This window comes from Aphelocoma coerulescens, chromosome 7, assembly GCF_041296385.1.
Source record: "Aphelocoma coerulescens isolate FSJ_1873_10779 chromosome 7, UR_Acoe_1.0, whole genome shotgun sequence".
NCBI lineage: Eukaryota > Metazoa > Chordata > Aves > Passeriformes > Corvidae > Aphelocoma > Aphelocoma coerulescens.
Window position 1 is genome coordinate 2602328 of NC_091021.1, and position 14991 is coordinate 2617318.

A 14991-nucleotide genomic window follows, 5' to 3' on the forward strand; every position below is an offset into this window, starting at 1 on the left:
ACTACTGATAGCAGCTGAAAATCACAAATATTTCAGGGGAACACATCCTTAGAGACAGGTCCTCTGACTATCAGTATTATGATACCATGAAATAAAATCTGGGAAGTCACCAACGGAACAGAGTTTCCCCAAGGCAAAGAAATATTCCAGCAACTTGACAGCAGTTGGGGATTTTGCTTTGGGTCATGACTCCAGCTTTTTTTTCCAGATTTGGCCAGGAGAAATGGAAAAAGATTTACAGTACAGCTAAAGGGCAGACACCAAATCTCTGGACTTATTGTCTGGTATCTAATCTTTAAATTAGAAAGGAACTGAAGCCATGGCTTCAGGCGTTTCCACTACTGGGTTCCTGAAGCTGGGGAGAAAAAAAGAAAATAGTGTATTTTTTAAAAGCCAGATGGGTAATCCATAGTGTTATTAACATGTGGAACACAAGTTGGTCTCCAAGGGGCTCTTCTGACCCTTTCTCTAGGGTCTGGGCAGTAGTGCTGGTGCACAGATCTGAGCTCCAAATGGGAGGCACGGTGGTGGTCCTGGCTTCATGAGTGGCAGCAGCAGAGGGAAGTGAGTGCCAGGGGTTGTAGCTCTTTTGGTGATGAACCTACTCTTGATACCCCTGGTTCCTGCCCCGCCTGCCATGCTCACTCCAGAGATGAATGGATGTGGGCAGGGCAGGGAGCTCATCTAGCAGCTTAAAAACAGAAAGGAGGAAAACTTCACAGCCAGCTTTTTTTTTGTTGAACAGCAAGAAATGACCGTCATTCTCCCCTAATAAAACTCCCCAGCCATCCTGGGATGGGCAGAGGAATAAGAATTAAGAGACAGAATGGTGGTGCCCGTGCCATAAACATCACTTCTGTGTGCACTCCGCTGCCAGAGCACACATCATAAAGCTTCATTTCCTGGTGCTGTGCCCTGACTGGAGTACACTGCCCAGATCTTCCTCTTGCTCTCAGCTGAAAGCCAAGTCATTCTATAGGATTATTTTGTTAAGAGCAAAGCTATTTGATCTGAAGAGATTTAGCACCAGATTATGGCCACAGCATTTTCCGGATCAGCGGCAGCAGAGGAAGAGGGCAGGAGTTGTCTGGTGATTTGAGTCGGATCCTGGAGCTTGGGAGACCCATGTTCAGCCCTTTCAGCAAGCTCCCCACACATCTGGAGATAAGGTACCTTCTCCTGCTGTTTGCACACTGAACCTCACATCTCTCCTCTGCCATAGGGGAAAGCAGGTTTTGATAGAGCTGCTGCCTTGGGGAGAATTCCTGGTTTTCATTCCTCATAGAATCACAGAATGGTTTGGGTGGGAAAGGACCTTATGGCTCATCTCATTCCAAGCCCTGCCATGGACAAGGACACCTTCCACTAGACCAGGTTGCTCCAAGCCCTGTCCAAATTAGCCTTGAACACTTCCAGGGATGGGGCAAATTGCTGTCCTTTGTTTCATGAATTGTTTAATGACAATGATTCTTCCCTGGACTCCTTAAATTACATCTCTTTTTTTTTGCACATAAATATTCCTTTTATATACAGACGCCTCTAACTTGCACAGGGAATGGGAATAGTCTTACACATTTCATAGTACCAACTTCCCAAACCAGCCAGTTCCAGCCAGGGTGGTTTATTACAACATCCTTTGGATTCTCACAACGTTGGAAAATGTTACCTATTTCTAGTGAAACACATGAAAGGGCACGTGTCTAAAAGGTGTACAAAAGAGACTTGTACAGATGGGTGCACACACAGGCTCTGCTCCTGAAAGCACTCTGTGACAACTCCTTCTTTATAAGAAATTAAGGTTGTTACCACAGAACTGCTCTTCTGCCATACCTGCAGCTCTACAGGGAAGAATGTTCATCTCAGGGCTCTCAGTTGGGTTGGGACCAACAAAACCATCGCTGGCACCACCATAAAGTCTTTCTGTGGAAAGTACAAGTCATTTCATAGAGAAAAGATCTTTTCAGAATTTCACATTAGCTCTACAGTGAGGGAAATGAGAGGTATGGCACATCTCTTCCATCCCATGGGTTGGAATTGCATCTGGACTCCCCATCCCATCCCATCCCGTCCCATCCCATCCCATCCCATCCCGTCCCGTCCCGTCCCGTCCCGTCCCGTCCCGTCCCGTCCCGTCCCATCCCATCCCATCCCATCCCATCCCATCCCCTTCCATTTCCCCAGTCTATCTCTATTTCACACACCAAAGCCACAACATTTGAAACGTTATGCACCTGGAGCAAGCTGCAACTCTAAAAACAGCAAGAGAAACCATAATCCAAAGTCCCATAACCCAAAGCAGCCATCACGGGATGCTCTGAGTCTCTTCCAACTTCAGAAAATGATGGCCAAACCTCACTTGATTGCTATGGGAGCAGGTTTCAGCTCTTTCTAAACCCATTAAATACTTCTTTCTCCAGGGCCATGCCTTAGGGTTATTTCTTTGCAAAACACTGACAAGGCTGTATCCCTTTGAGGACAAGAATGCACTGGGTAAGCTGTTGCCAAATCTGCTTTAATTTTGGTGTGTGTGTGGAACTGTTACGCAGCAACAGGGCCTATCACATGCCGGGGTACACATCTAACATGTCAAGCCCTGTGGCAGAGGGACAGAAAACATATCAGCTCATGGGAGGCACTTTTGAATCTGCAGCCTGGTGCAACCCATGGACCAGCTCTGGGTCAGCCACCCTGCAGGGTTTTGTGGGCCTCAGTTTAGAAACCACAGGACTACATCAGAAAAATGACACAGTAATGTTACTTAGACTGGAAAAGAAAAAGAGATAATTTAAATAAAACATCACAGAATATAAATGGAATTCTGATTTTACCAACTGTGTCTCCTCTTGCACAGCCCTAGCAGTTACTGGAAATACTGATTAACTGGAAAATACAAGCCAACTGCTCTTAGAATTGGGTATCCTAGTGAATCTTCCTTCCCAGCTCCATGACGAATTCTTGGATGGCTAAACAAGAAATTGGTGCTGGGCACTGTACACATGCTATAGGTATGCATTACTAATGGGCAGAAACAAAGTCATGGTGAGATGGAGTTGATTGTAAGCCTTGATTAAAGGCACTGTATTAATTCCATGGATTTGCTAATAGCTTGGGCCAAATGATTACATTTGTACTGCTATGTATGGATTAGATGTTTATATTTCACTTACAGGTCAACTTCACTGAGGAAATGATGATCCCTGACCTCTGTAAGAGCAAAGCTGAAGGGCTGCCCAGGGAGACACTCACAGGGTTTGACAACTTGAGAAGTTTGGCACAGACAAATATGGGCTCCTGAGGTATGTGAGGAGGCAGAGGCCGGTGGTCCTGAGCCTCCTCTGGCCCTTGGGAAAAGGTGGAGCTGGAAGGCGGGGCTGCAGAGGCCACCACGGTGGCACTCCCCGTCCCCCCTGCTGCACAAGTCATGACCTCTGTAGACTACATATTGTGGGTATCGTGTTGCTTAAAACTGGATGCTGAAGCCTCTAGCTGAGGCAATTTATTGCTTTTCACAGAGGAAATGAGTACAAATTTGGCTGGGGACATAAATAAATATGAGATCATTTACTTGGTGCTGACTTATGTGATGAATGGTTTGCTTTTAACCGTTTCCATCTCACATTGTCCAAATCCTGGAAGCAGTGTCCTTCTTCTGGGATCAACAGGAGCTGTAGGTGCTCTGCTCCTCAAAACAACCACATTTCTCAGAGCCAAAATAAGCACCAGGCACTTCTCAACTCTCAGGATTTTGTGTTTGCAGCATTTGTTACTAAAAAATCAAACTGATCCTTGTTAAAGCCATGAGACATCACGACTTGTCCTTTCCAAATTTCCATCTAGGCCATTATTCACACTTATACTGAAATGCTCACCAAGTCTAAGTGTTTTGCACCAGATCTTTCTTTGTGCATATATACACTGAGAGAAACCTTTAAAAGTAACAGTTGGTAGAACAAATGACAGTGTGGTTTCCAATGTTTGAGATTCTGATTATTCAAAATTTCATCATAATGCCCAGATCCCAATATCCAGCCTTATATATGGAGTTCTGAGTGAAAGGATCTGACTTCAGTGGCAAGATAACAAAGCATTGAATACAGCTATAAATCAGAGTTTGCAGAGTACCCAATTAGCACTGCAAGCACAAAGTTTGGTTTCTACCATCAAAGCACTCTGAGAACAACAGAAGTCTGCACTGAAGCAGTTTGTGCTGTCAGAGGGAGGGAAGATGTGGATCATCTGGGGGGAGGCTGGAAGGAGGGAAGCTTGGAGCTCCCAAAGATTTGCTTTAACATAAATCTGTGCAGCATCCTTCATGCCCCTGAAGACACATACCAAACAACCTTTTGAGCTAGAGACAACATCACAGGCCATGAAGGGAAAATTTCCAGGCCAAAGGACTGTGACTGCCCCAGGAATACCTGCAGAAATGATATAAACTGGAGGAAACGTGGTGCTTTAAAATCTGTGGGCTTCTATGTTCTTAAGGTCAGATCTATCAAGGAATCAACCCCTGCAAGAGCATCTTGGGCTTGAGTGTTTCACTTGAAGCTTCAGTTCATCAAGTCATGTATCAAAGACCTGTGGGAGGTAGGCTGGGGCTCAGTGGAGTGTTTCTTCATAGAATCAGAGAATGGTTTGGGTTGGAAGAGACCTTAAAGGTCATCTAGTTCCAATCCCCTGCTCCAGACAGTTCCTGTGGCCCTGGCCAGGGATACTTTCACGGGAATGCCACCTGCCTCAGGTCCTGTGCACCAGGAACTTGTAAGAGAACACCTTCCACTCTTGATACAGGTCTTGGTGAACCTGCTTCTCATCCCAGCCCTGAATTCTAAGAATAATTTCCACATACTCTGACAGCAACCAAGGGAATCACAGACTATTCTTGTGTTCCTCTGCAGGGTTTGTTCCACCAGCCTTTGAGAACTGATGTCCCCAGAGAAAACTAAGGTAAACCAGGCCAAGAAGAACATCATACCTGGTTATCCCGTGGGGCTCTCCTGAGATCCTGTTCTGCATCGTGTTTCTTTAGCCCTGACTGCAGCCAACTTGATTAACCACCAAGAGCTATGAGCTGTCTCCCCTGGTGTTGTAGGGCCATTGGGCTCTGGAGCGTAATGTGTTTCTTGCAAGTGGATCTCCGTGCAGACAGGCTTGGGAAGAAAAACAGACCAAGCCATGGTTACCTCCATCCTCCTGATGCCTGTCCATACTCAGGTCTTTAAAAAAATAAATGTTGTTGTTACAAGCACCTTGCTGACAACAAATCCTTTCTCATACATCCTTTTAGTGCTGGTGCCCTCCCTCCAGCAATGCCGAATGGAAAGAGTAAGGTTTCAGGCTCCGTACCAAGAAATTCCTGTTTTCAAAAGGCCAGACACAACAGCTGGGAAATTTTTGGTTGTTGCTGCCTTGTGTCAGCTCTTGCCCATTCCTGGAGTGGGGTGTAATTTCTGAAGCCTAGCAGCATTTGAAGCAGGCTGAGCAATCTTTGAATAATATCTTGGCTGACATTTCCCAGAGGCAGGAGTGTGTACTAACACAGAGCTATATGTGTGTTTTATAGCTGTCTATATACACACAGGCCTGGGGGGAGGAAAGGGGGGTAACTCAGCATGTCTGGCTTTCAAAATGCTGATTCAGGAGACTGGAAGCTGCCCCCAAGTTGCTGTTCTAGCAGACCCTGCCCAGTTTTCATCCAAGATGAGTTAAGGGGAGCTGAGATGTCTGTTTAGGGTGAGGGTCCAACCCCAAAAGCAGTGACTGCCAGCAGCACTGCTGGGCTGTAATTATGAACAGATTTGTTTTTGCAGTATTCACATTCCCAATGCTCCTCCTGCCTTTCCCCCTCTCAGGGAGCTGTCTCCTCCTCCTCCTCCTCACATACAGGCCGAGCCCCTGTGGGGACACACCAATGCCAATGTCAGCCCAGTCATCTCCTGGAAGCTGCCTCCTGCTCTCTCCAGCACCACATTTCCCTTACAGCAGCAAGGGTTTTTTGTCCTCTCATGGGTGCCTTCATCCTTGGATCCTGTCAGGAGGGACAAAAAGGTGTCATTTTTGCTGGTTTCTCCAGTCTGACTGCCCACGCACATTCCCACGACCGCTTCTGCCCCCAGACTCTTTGGAGACACACATGTGCACAGAGGAGGAGGGAATCCCCTCATTTCCAGGAAAGGCAAGGGAAACTGAGCATTTAGCCCCAGAAACTTCTGCACTGGAGGTGAGATGTGAACTGAGGACTTGAGACTAATCACACCAAGCTCTGAGTGTTTGATCAGTCCTTCTCTGCCCTCCTGTTTAGGTGAGCTGTTAGGGGGCTTTGTCCTGGAGTTTCCATCCCAAGCATGCTCTGCCTCAGGCAGGGATTATCCAGCTGTACAAGCAGCATCAAGATGTGGAGTAGGAGAACACTTCAGAATCACCTCCTGATAAAATATCTGAGGCATTTTGAATCCACATCGATCTTTCCTGACAAAGTCTTTGTATTTCAGATATTTTGCTTTCAGAAGTTCTTTGGGCCCAAGCCCAAGAAAGAATATCTCCTCCTCTTCCTCCCACCCACCTGGGCCAACAAATGCAGCTGGTGGGGGCATTCCTTGCCCGTGGAATCTGGAAGGAGCTCTGCAGCAAGTCACCAGTGCTGGATCTGCCTCTCTCCAGTGGGGATCAGGACTCTGCTGAGGAAAAGCAGATAGGGTTTCACACAATCCAAAGCACATGTACAGTAACTAAAGCTGTGTAAGCACTTTTCTTTCCTAGGGAAATTTTCCAAACGTATGTTTCAAAGGAATGTGAAAATATCCCCCTCCTTTCTTGCTTGCTTCCTATAAATCCAGCCCAATGTGGACAATCCCCTTGGACTCTGCTCGAAGAGGGATTAAGGGTCGGGAAGGGTTTGACAAGGCTGGGAATCCATGCCCTGAGCAGCCAGTGTGGAACAGGCCCCTAGGAAAGGACTTATCAGTCATGGAAACCACTTAAGGTTAATCATACAGTGCTGCCGTGAGAAAACACACTCAGGCACTCAAATCCAGTGAAAATGGATGTGTTTGGGGTCATTTCTCTTTGTTTAAGCACCATCAGATGTTTGTATCCTCCACAGACAATTCAGCTTTTTGGGCATCCCCTCCTCCTCCAGGAATGTCCATGCAAAAGGAAATTTCTCCATGGGAAGTAGATCGTTTAAAAGCCAGTTTTCATGGGGGAGGAGAAGAGCAAAGACTTGACCAAACATTTCTGACCAGCTGCTTTGTGAACGTATTGGCTGCAGTGACCAGTGCTGCACAGGGCTGCTAAAAACAGCTCCAGGGGGATGAGGCAAAGATCTGGGGTGCCCAGCATAGGAAGGACATGGATGTGTTGGAGTGAGTCCAGAGGAGGGCCATGAAGATGATCACAGGGATGGAGCAGCTCTGCTGTGAGGAAAGGCTGGGACAATTGGGATTGTTCAGCCGGGAGAAGAGAAGGATTCGGGGTGACTTAATTGTGGCCTTCCAGTGCCTGAAGGAGCTGACAAGAAACATGGAGAGAGACAACTTACAAGGGCCTGGAGTGACAGGATAAGGGGGAATGGCTTCCCACTGCCAGAGAGCAGGGTTGGATGGGATATTGGGAAGAAGTTCTTCCCTCTGAGGGGGTGAGGCCCTGGCACAGGTTGCCCAGAGAAGCTGTGGCTGCCCCTGGATCCCTGGAAGTGTTCCAGGACAGGCTGGATGGGGCTTGGAGCAACCTGGGATAGTGGAAGGTGTCCCTGCCCATGGCAGAGATAAACTTTGATGTTCCTTCCAACCCAGCCCACCCTGGGATTCTTTGAGAATGTTTGATGAGCAATGCCCAACCCTTCAGCAGGAGCCGAGCAGGGGAATCAGCTCTCGGGATGGTGCCCCATGAACATGGAGCCAACGTGCTGGGCTGGTCCTGTGACAGCTGATCCCGTGTCCTGCACCCTTCCCTTGCTCTGTGAGACAAACAGATCTGTTGTGCTGAAGTGGGTATGTCCATGTGCACTGACACGTGAGTGTGTACATGGATTAACAGACTCCAGTGTCTCCCACCCGTCTCCAGGGGCTGATCATGGCCCTTGTCCAGGGTGAGGGATGCCAGCTGTGAGCAAGGACCCCCCAGGGCCATGTGGGAAGCAGTTATCCCTCAGGAAATGGTTGAAAACCCCGTCTATATCCATGGCTTTGCACTACACATCCCAAACACTGAGCTGAGTCATTCCAGACAGGCTTATCAGAGAGTATTTCCTCTTTTACTCCAAAATCATTTGCTAGTTATAAATGTTCTTCTCGTAAAAAAAACCCAAATCAAAACCAAACAAAAACCCCAGGAGAAATCCCAACCCCCTGAGAAAAAGCCTCCTCCTCTAAACACTGTACACGTAAACGCACAGAGAAGGAATGACAAACTCCCAGTGTTTCTGGTGGATCACCACATTAATTTGTAGACTTTTATGTTCTTGCAAATTGTCATGTAAAAGGACATCAAAGGTCCACACAAAGTTCCCATTTTGGCCATTTGATTTCATATTTAGATTTAACCAATAAACCTACAGATCCATTTCCACAGTAGAAGGAAAACTATAGGTTTTGCAGGAGGTTAAGTTCCAAAATCCCTCCAAGTGTCCCAGTCGGTACAAGTGTGTGTGTGTGCATGTGTGTGTGCTCGAAACAAGCACCAGAGGTGGAGAGAAGGAATTAAATGTTTGGGCCTTATTCCCAGGGAATGTCACTCAGCGGAGCTGCTTCGTGTGTTTGTGTCTATTTACGCCCACTGAGGAGCTAAAATTACAGTTGGAGCAGGAAGCTAAAACTGGAGTTTTTAACAAGTCTAAGCAGCTGAATTTAATGCTCAGGAGCAGGGGGGACTGTTCTGGTGCTAACTGGGAGGAGAGCTAGACTTGAGAAATTATAATAAGAGACAGTTTTCACCTTATTATCCACCTTAGGAAAACCAAGCCTTTTAAATATGCCTCAGGATAGAAGCCACAAAATGTTATTTAATGTTGGAAAAGCCTTTCTGGGACTTACAGCAGCTTTCAGTCATGGAAAGGCAAAAATACATCCAGGTCCTCCTTTTTCTTTGCAGACAACTCCAGATTAGAAACTCCTGACACCAAACCTGCCAAAATTGTCCAGACTTGCTCAAAATCACAAACAGAAATGAATGGCAGTCCCAGAAATGGGAAAGGCCAGAAGCCACTAACCAGGAATCTAATTTTGTAAGCAGGAGCTTTCTTTGATCTCTTTTACAGGTAGTGGATAGACCTCAGGCTCAGCATGCCTTTGGGAGGGGTGAGAGATAGGCACAAGGTAAGTGATCCGGCAGAATTCCCTGCGTGGGGGAACTGAGGCGGGCAGCTGTGGAATGACTTACTGACGTGCTGTGGGCAGGAGAGGGTCTGCAAAGGAAATCTGCCTCTCCCGGGGGCACACAAATGCAGGAGCTGAGGCTCCACATGGCCTGCAGGAAGGAACGTGAGCAGGAGCCAGGTGAAAGGCCTGACTTGTCATCGGCTCCCCCTCCCAGGGCAGAGCAGCACAAAGCAGATGGCAGGAGAGCCTCCCAGCCCTCCCCACGCCTGCCGCCTGTGGCTGGGGCTGTGTCCCCTCCCAGCTGTGGAACCCTTGGCCCTGGGCTGGGGCTGTGTCCCCTCCCAGCTGTGGAACCCTTGGTCCTGCTGTGCTGGCCACTGCTCCAAAGCTCAGGTGCAGGGGGAGCAGGTGAACACAGCATTCCTGCAACTCCGGCCAAGGGAGCAACTTCACTTTAAAGGGAAAAAGCATGGAGGGAGCTGCATGGTCCCATCCCCAGCAACAGAGCTGCTTCTCACTGTAGTATCGTTTTTATAATCAAGTTTTTAGCTGGAAACAGCCTTCCCTCTGCTACAGCTCTTCCAAGCTTGTTCCAGAGGCATCCGGTAAAGATTTGTCTGTATCTGAACTCAACACACAGCCCTCTGGCACAGAGGGAAAAAGCTTCCTCCAGTTGCTCACAACCAGATTTCAGTGTCAGCTTAGTTATTATTCACAACAGCTCTGCCTGGAAATTTCTACAAACACAAGCAAAAAGTACCAGACTGTGGGTATGACCATGCAAGCAAACTTCCAGGATGAAGTTTCTGTCTGTCCTGCTCATTCTGGGAGAGGCTGAAATACCCCAGGACCCCTTTTCTCACTGCAGTCCAACAGCGTGATCCGAAACCAGCCAGGACCTGGAACAATTCCCAGGCATGAGATTTCCTTTAATTCATGGGCCCTTATCTTTGCCCTCTCAGCAGTGTCTGCAGCAGTCAAGTGCACTTCACAGCACAGCCTGATTCCTGAGTGATGCACAGAGTTCATAAATGCTCAATAGAGCTCCTTGAGCACGTTACAGACAGGAAAATTATACACTGCCGACAGCAAGCTGCTGGGTGCTACCCATTGATTACTCATTTATTAAAACACACTCCCCTTTCCAACCGCTTGTAAATAAAAGACTTGCTATTAAAATTCAACTCTCTTGAAAGCACAGAAGTGCACGGAGATGAAATTCCTTCCCAGACGTAGAGGTGACCTCTATTTACTATAAACATTATCCCACATTTAAATTTGGAAATGAAACAAGGGTGAGGCAAGGAGTCCGGATTCCGGTCAGAGCTTCCCTGCAGTCAGAGGTGAGCTCTGGTGCCAAGGCTTGTTCGAGCCCTCCTGCCTGCCTGCTTTCACAGGATCTTTGGATCACTTTGTACATGTTTCAGACTGGGTGGGGGGAAGGTTCCTTTGCACAGACATCTGATGAGGCTTACTCACAAGTTACTCACCAGCCACTTGCTTGTGGGCAAGGAGAAGTTGAAGCCCCATTCTTTGCTCAGACCCAAAAAAGAGCCACAAATCACCTTAAAGCGAAAGGGTTGGGTTCAACTCAAGAGCATGTACCCTGTGGTTTGTATGAAAAAGCAACATCAGTTGGAAGGAATTTCTCTCAGCTGAAAGTCAGGAAAAACATTTATGCCAGACAACCCCTCTGCAGCAGCATAAGGCTAAGCCAGGCCTCAGTGAACTAAGATCCTACATCTCATTCCCTTTACGTGTGTGCTTGCAATTCCCAGTCAAGCTGTTGCATCCCACACTCACAAAAGTGAACAAAAGCCGATGCTGCCAACTTGAAGTCTGAATTCCATGAGGGGCTTGAGAGGAAAATCAGCTTGCTGCAGCCTGAAGGTTAGCAGGTCCTGCTGGCTTTGGAAAACACCTGGATCTAGACTGAGCTCAAAGCCCTGTCTACAAACAACCCCAGCAAACCCAAAGCTGAAGCCTGATGGCACTGGGGTGACAGCCTGTTCTCCTGGGCTGAGAGAACTGCAGTGAGGATACAGTTAGCCTGGAGAGTACAGGTTGTCCTTGCGACTGCCATGCCTCACCTTGCACAGCTTTTTCTTGAATCCAGAAGTATAAAGGGTTCAGTAAATCAAAAAGTAGCTAAAATCACTGGTAATTAAAAGAAAATTTAAAGGAAGGGAAATATTATTTTAAATATTCCTCCACCACTGCATAGATTCTGTTTCCTATTAAAGGCAACTGTGTGTAGTGTTTCCATTAAGATTCTGCTTCCTGTTGTGTAATATGGAATGTTAAAAATCTCAATATCGCTTCAGAAGTTATTACAAACTCTAGAGAGTTTTCTATTCCCAAGAAATCTCTCCCAGTGGGAAGCTGGAATAGCTCCTGCAGAATTTATAGCAAATGCCTCAGACCCTATGTAATATTTATGGTGTCCCTCTCATCTTATCCAGGCTGGTTTGCTGCTCTGCTGCTGTGAAAGAAAAGCCTGTTTCAATGGTTAAGGGCTGTGACATTCACTCTGAAGGATATTGAAGCGGATACGACAGCCACAGGAAATGTTCCAGTCTCGCTGAGCTACCTCGGAGAGGTATTCAGTCAAATGAGAATTCACTAATCTGATTCCCAGGAAAAAAAAAAAAACAACAAAATCACTGTAACTTAATGAAGAAAGAGAAAGAAATGGGACAGATCTGCATTCATGGCTTGCCAGATCTGGATTCCATGAAAGCCAGAAAAAAAATTCCCATTTAGTTTCATGGGAATAGGATTTTGACCCTGAAGAACTTCCATTCAAACAGAATTATGATGCATTTTGAAATCTTGTGAGAATTGGGTGAAATCAATTTGCATTAAAAAAAAAAATCACTGTATGATGGGATACATCTGCATGGCCACAGCCCACAGATACCACAGCCCTTCTTATAGAAACATAAATTGGGGCAGCAGAACAACCCAGGTGGTGTCATCACTGCTTCAGTTACTGAGTCAAGGGCAGAGATGCCACCTCCAAACTGCTGCTCCAATATTGCTCCACGTACCAAAGTGCCTGGCCTCTATCAGCTGCAGAATAAATGTCTGCTCCAAAGTTGTTCCCACTCTGCTGCCTGTGGGAGAAGGGAATTTACAGTGGCAATAGCTGTGTGTTCCAAGCTGCCAGAGGAAGTGGAGATAAAGAAAGATGCTCCTTTGGGTTGTGCTTGGTACAATACATAAATGACAAACAGATGATCGAACTGACAGAGAGAAGGCTCGGATGAGAGATTAGCAAGAAATCCTTCCCTGTGAGGATGGGAAGGCCTTGGCACAGGGTGCCCAGAGAAGCTGTGGCTGCCCCTGCATCCCTGGAAGTGTTCCAGACAGGTTGGATGGGGCTTGGAGTAACCTGGGCTAGTGGAAGGTGTCCCTGCCCATGGCAGGGGGTGAGACTGGGTAAGCTTTAAGGTCCTTTCAAACCGAAACCATTCCAGGATTCTCTGATTCTGTGTGTGCATGCTGACAACTCCTTTAGTGAATCCTTTTGCAGTCCTATATCCCAGCCTAAACTTTCAGAACTACAGGTCAGGGCTCAAAGTCCATGTTCAAGTACCTAGACCAGACTGTGATTCCCATGTGCCAGGCACTCAGCAGCTTTCATTCATCTGGAGGGAAGATGATGGGTACACAGTACTTTTTAAATACAGGTATTTTCTGAGGAGTTGTGAAGCCTGTAACTGCAGACAGCTCATCCCAGAGGTGCTGGAGGCATCAGTCAAGCTGAAAGTTAGGGAAATGGGATGTGGCACCTGGATGAAAGGGATGAAATGAGCAAAGAAGGAGCCAGGGGCCAGAAATGAATCCTGGCTGTACAATCTGCTAGATGGGACATCAGCTCTCTGAGGGAACAGCTGGAGCCTGAGTCATTGCAAGGTGGTCTGAGCAAAGTCCTGGAACACATTGCCAAGATCAACCTGCCCTGTTCTCTGTGGATGAGCGACACAACCCAACAGGGCAGCCCATGTCTCCTGCTGTCTCCATAAACAGAGAGGAGATTATGTTGGAAGGAGGAACCCGCATTAGCTGTATCCTTTATAGTTCAGGAGACAAACAGTACTAGGAGCAAGAAACAGCAGGAGTGCTAAGCCTGCATGGTCATTTTTAGCCTCCTTTGCATATTCACACGTACACAGGAAGAGAATTCATCACACCAAATAAACCACAAGCCTGGCTTGGACATGGACAAATAGTTCTGGACGACTGGAGGGTGATGTTGCAGTGAAAGGAATCAAACTTTTAGCACGATGTCTCAGGAGACACTTAGAGTGGAGAAGATGGGAAACCCTTCATCCAGAGAGCACACTGATGGAAGATCCACGGGACAAGAAGAAATAGTAGCTGTTCCATACTGAAAAGCAGAGATACTGAGGGGAGCAGTAAAAAGATTAAAGTCGGTGTCTGGTTTTATTTAACAACATCATTAATTCCTTGAGAATCAAAAGGAGTGAGTACATTCACATCTGAAATGACTTTGAGACACGCAGCCAACATCCGTGTTGCACTGAGCACTCAGAAATATGAGGAGGAAACAGTGAAACAAGATTCAGTTCAGGATAGGGAATGCCAGGGAGGGAGAGTGATCCAAACTGCAGATATTCAGTGGAAGGAATACAATTTGAGAGCAGGGATTGGGGTGAAGGTTATCCTCTGACACATGGATTTATAAAACAGTATTGCAAGACGGCTATAATAAATTGGATGTAGTTGCTGTGTGCATCAGAGAAGGAGCATCTCTGGCAAAGGGATCACCAGTGAGATTACAGGGATATTACTGAGGAATCCAGACTTAAATGGAAAAGAAGAAGAAAGGTCAGGCAAGATTAACAGAAATAATTAAGGGCTATTGTGCATTTAAACTTCAAGGCTCATTGAAATAAATTTAGAAAACTCTTAAGAGAAGACAAAATTACCTTTTACTTTAAAAGCATTGATAAGCCCTCACTAGGAACTAGGCATTTGTTCAGAAAAATATTATTAAAAAATATGTTCAAAAGCTCAGAATTTCACGGACCTAGTACAAGACCCAGATGTGGGATAAGTCAACTAATCTTTCTGTGAAATGGCCACAACCACAGTGCAGAGACACACTCACCGAGGTACCGAAGACATGTATCAAAAACTGGTATCCAAAATGAGTCCCTAGCCAGGATAAATGCCTGTTTACCTATCCCCTGGGTTTTAAGAAGGCATCTGTGAACTTACTATTTGGGACATATGGGGAAAAGCTGAATTTAAGGAGAAATTGCCTCTCTCTGCATATGAGAGCTACTCCTGGCTTGTTTATATTTTCCTTTCCTGTGATGATTTCAAATGAGTTTGCTGCTCATGGCTGTCAGCTGCAGTCGGAGCGTGCAATGAGAAGGAATTGATAAAAATGCCACTTAGGATTTCCATGCTAAATATCAGAGCACTCCCCTCGAGTCGAGCAGCCTGATTAGACCAGACAAAGCATTTGAAGAACACAAGTCTAATGCAGGAAGCAAGTCTGCAAGGAAGCAGGCAAAGACAGGCCTGGTTCTCATCACCTGCAAATCCTGCACCCCCAGGAATCCTGGATTTCTCCATGGAAGTGGGAGCTGGGCTCACATCTGGGCTCTCCGCAGGCAGCACGTGGTTGAGGCTGCTTGGA

At 46.7% G+C, this 14991-nt stretch overlaps 1 long non-coding RNA gene across 2 annotated transcripts in view; it reads right to left on the reverse strand.

Moving 5' to 3' along the window:
- LOC138113489 (uncharacterized) overlaps nt 1-14991 on the reverse strand; it is a 52782-nt gene that overhangs the window by 12701 nt on the left and 25090 nt on the right. Inside the window, exons 2-4 of one of the 2 annotated variants that reach the window (XR_011152195.1) lie at nt 6563-6677; nt 4976-5150; nt 1831-1920 (exon numbers count right to left, since the gene is read on the reverse strand). This is a non-coding gene — a long non-coding RNA (uncharacterized lncRNA). The remainder of the gene's footprint in view (nt 1-1830; nt 1921-4975; nt 5151-6562; nt 6678-14991) is intronic. The other variant, XR_011152196.1, reaches the window with a different exon arrangement.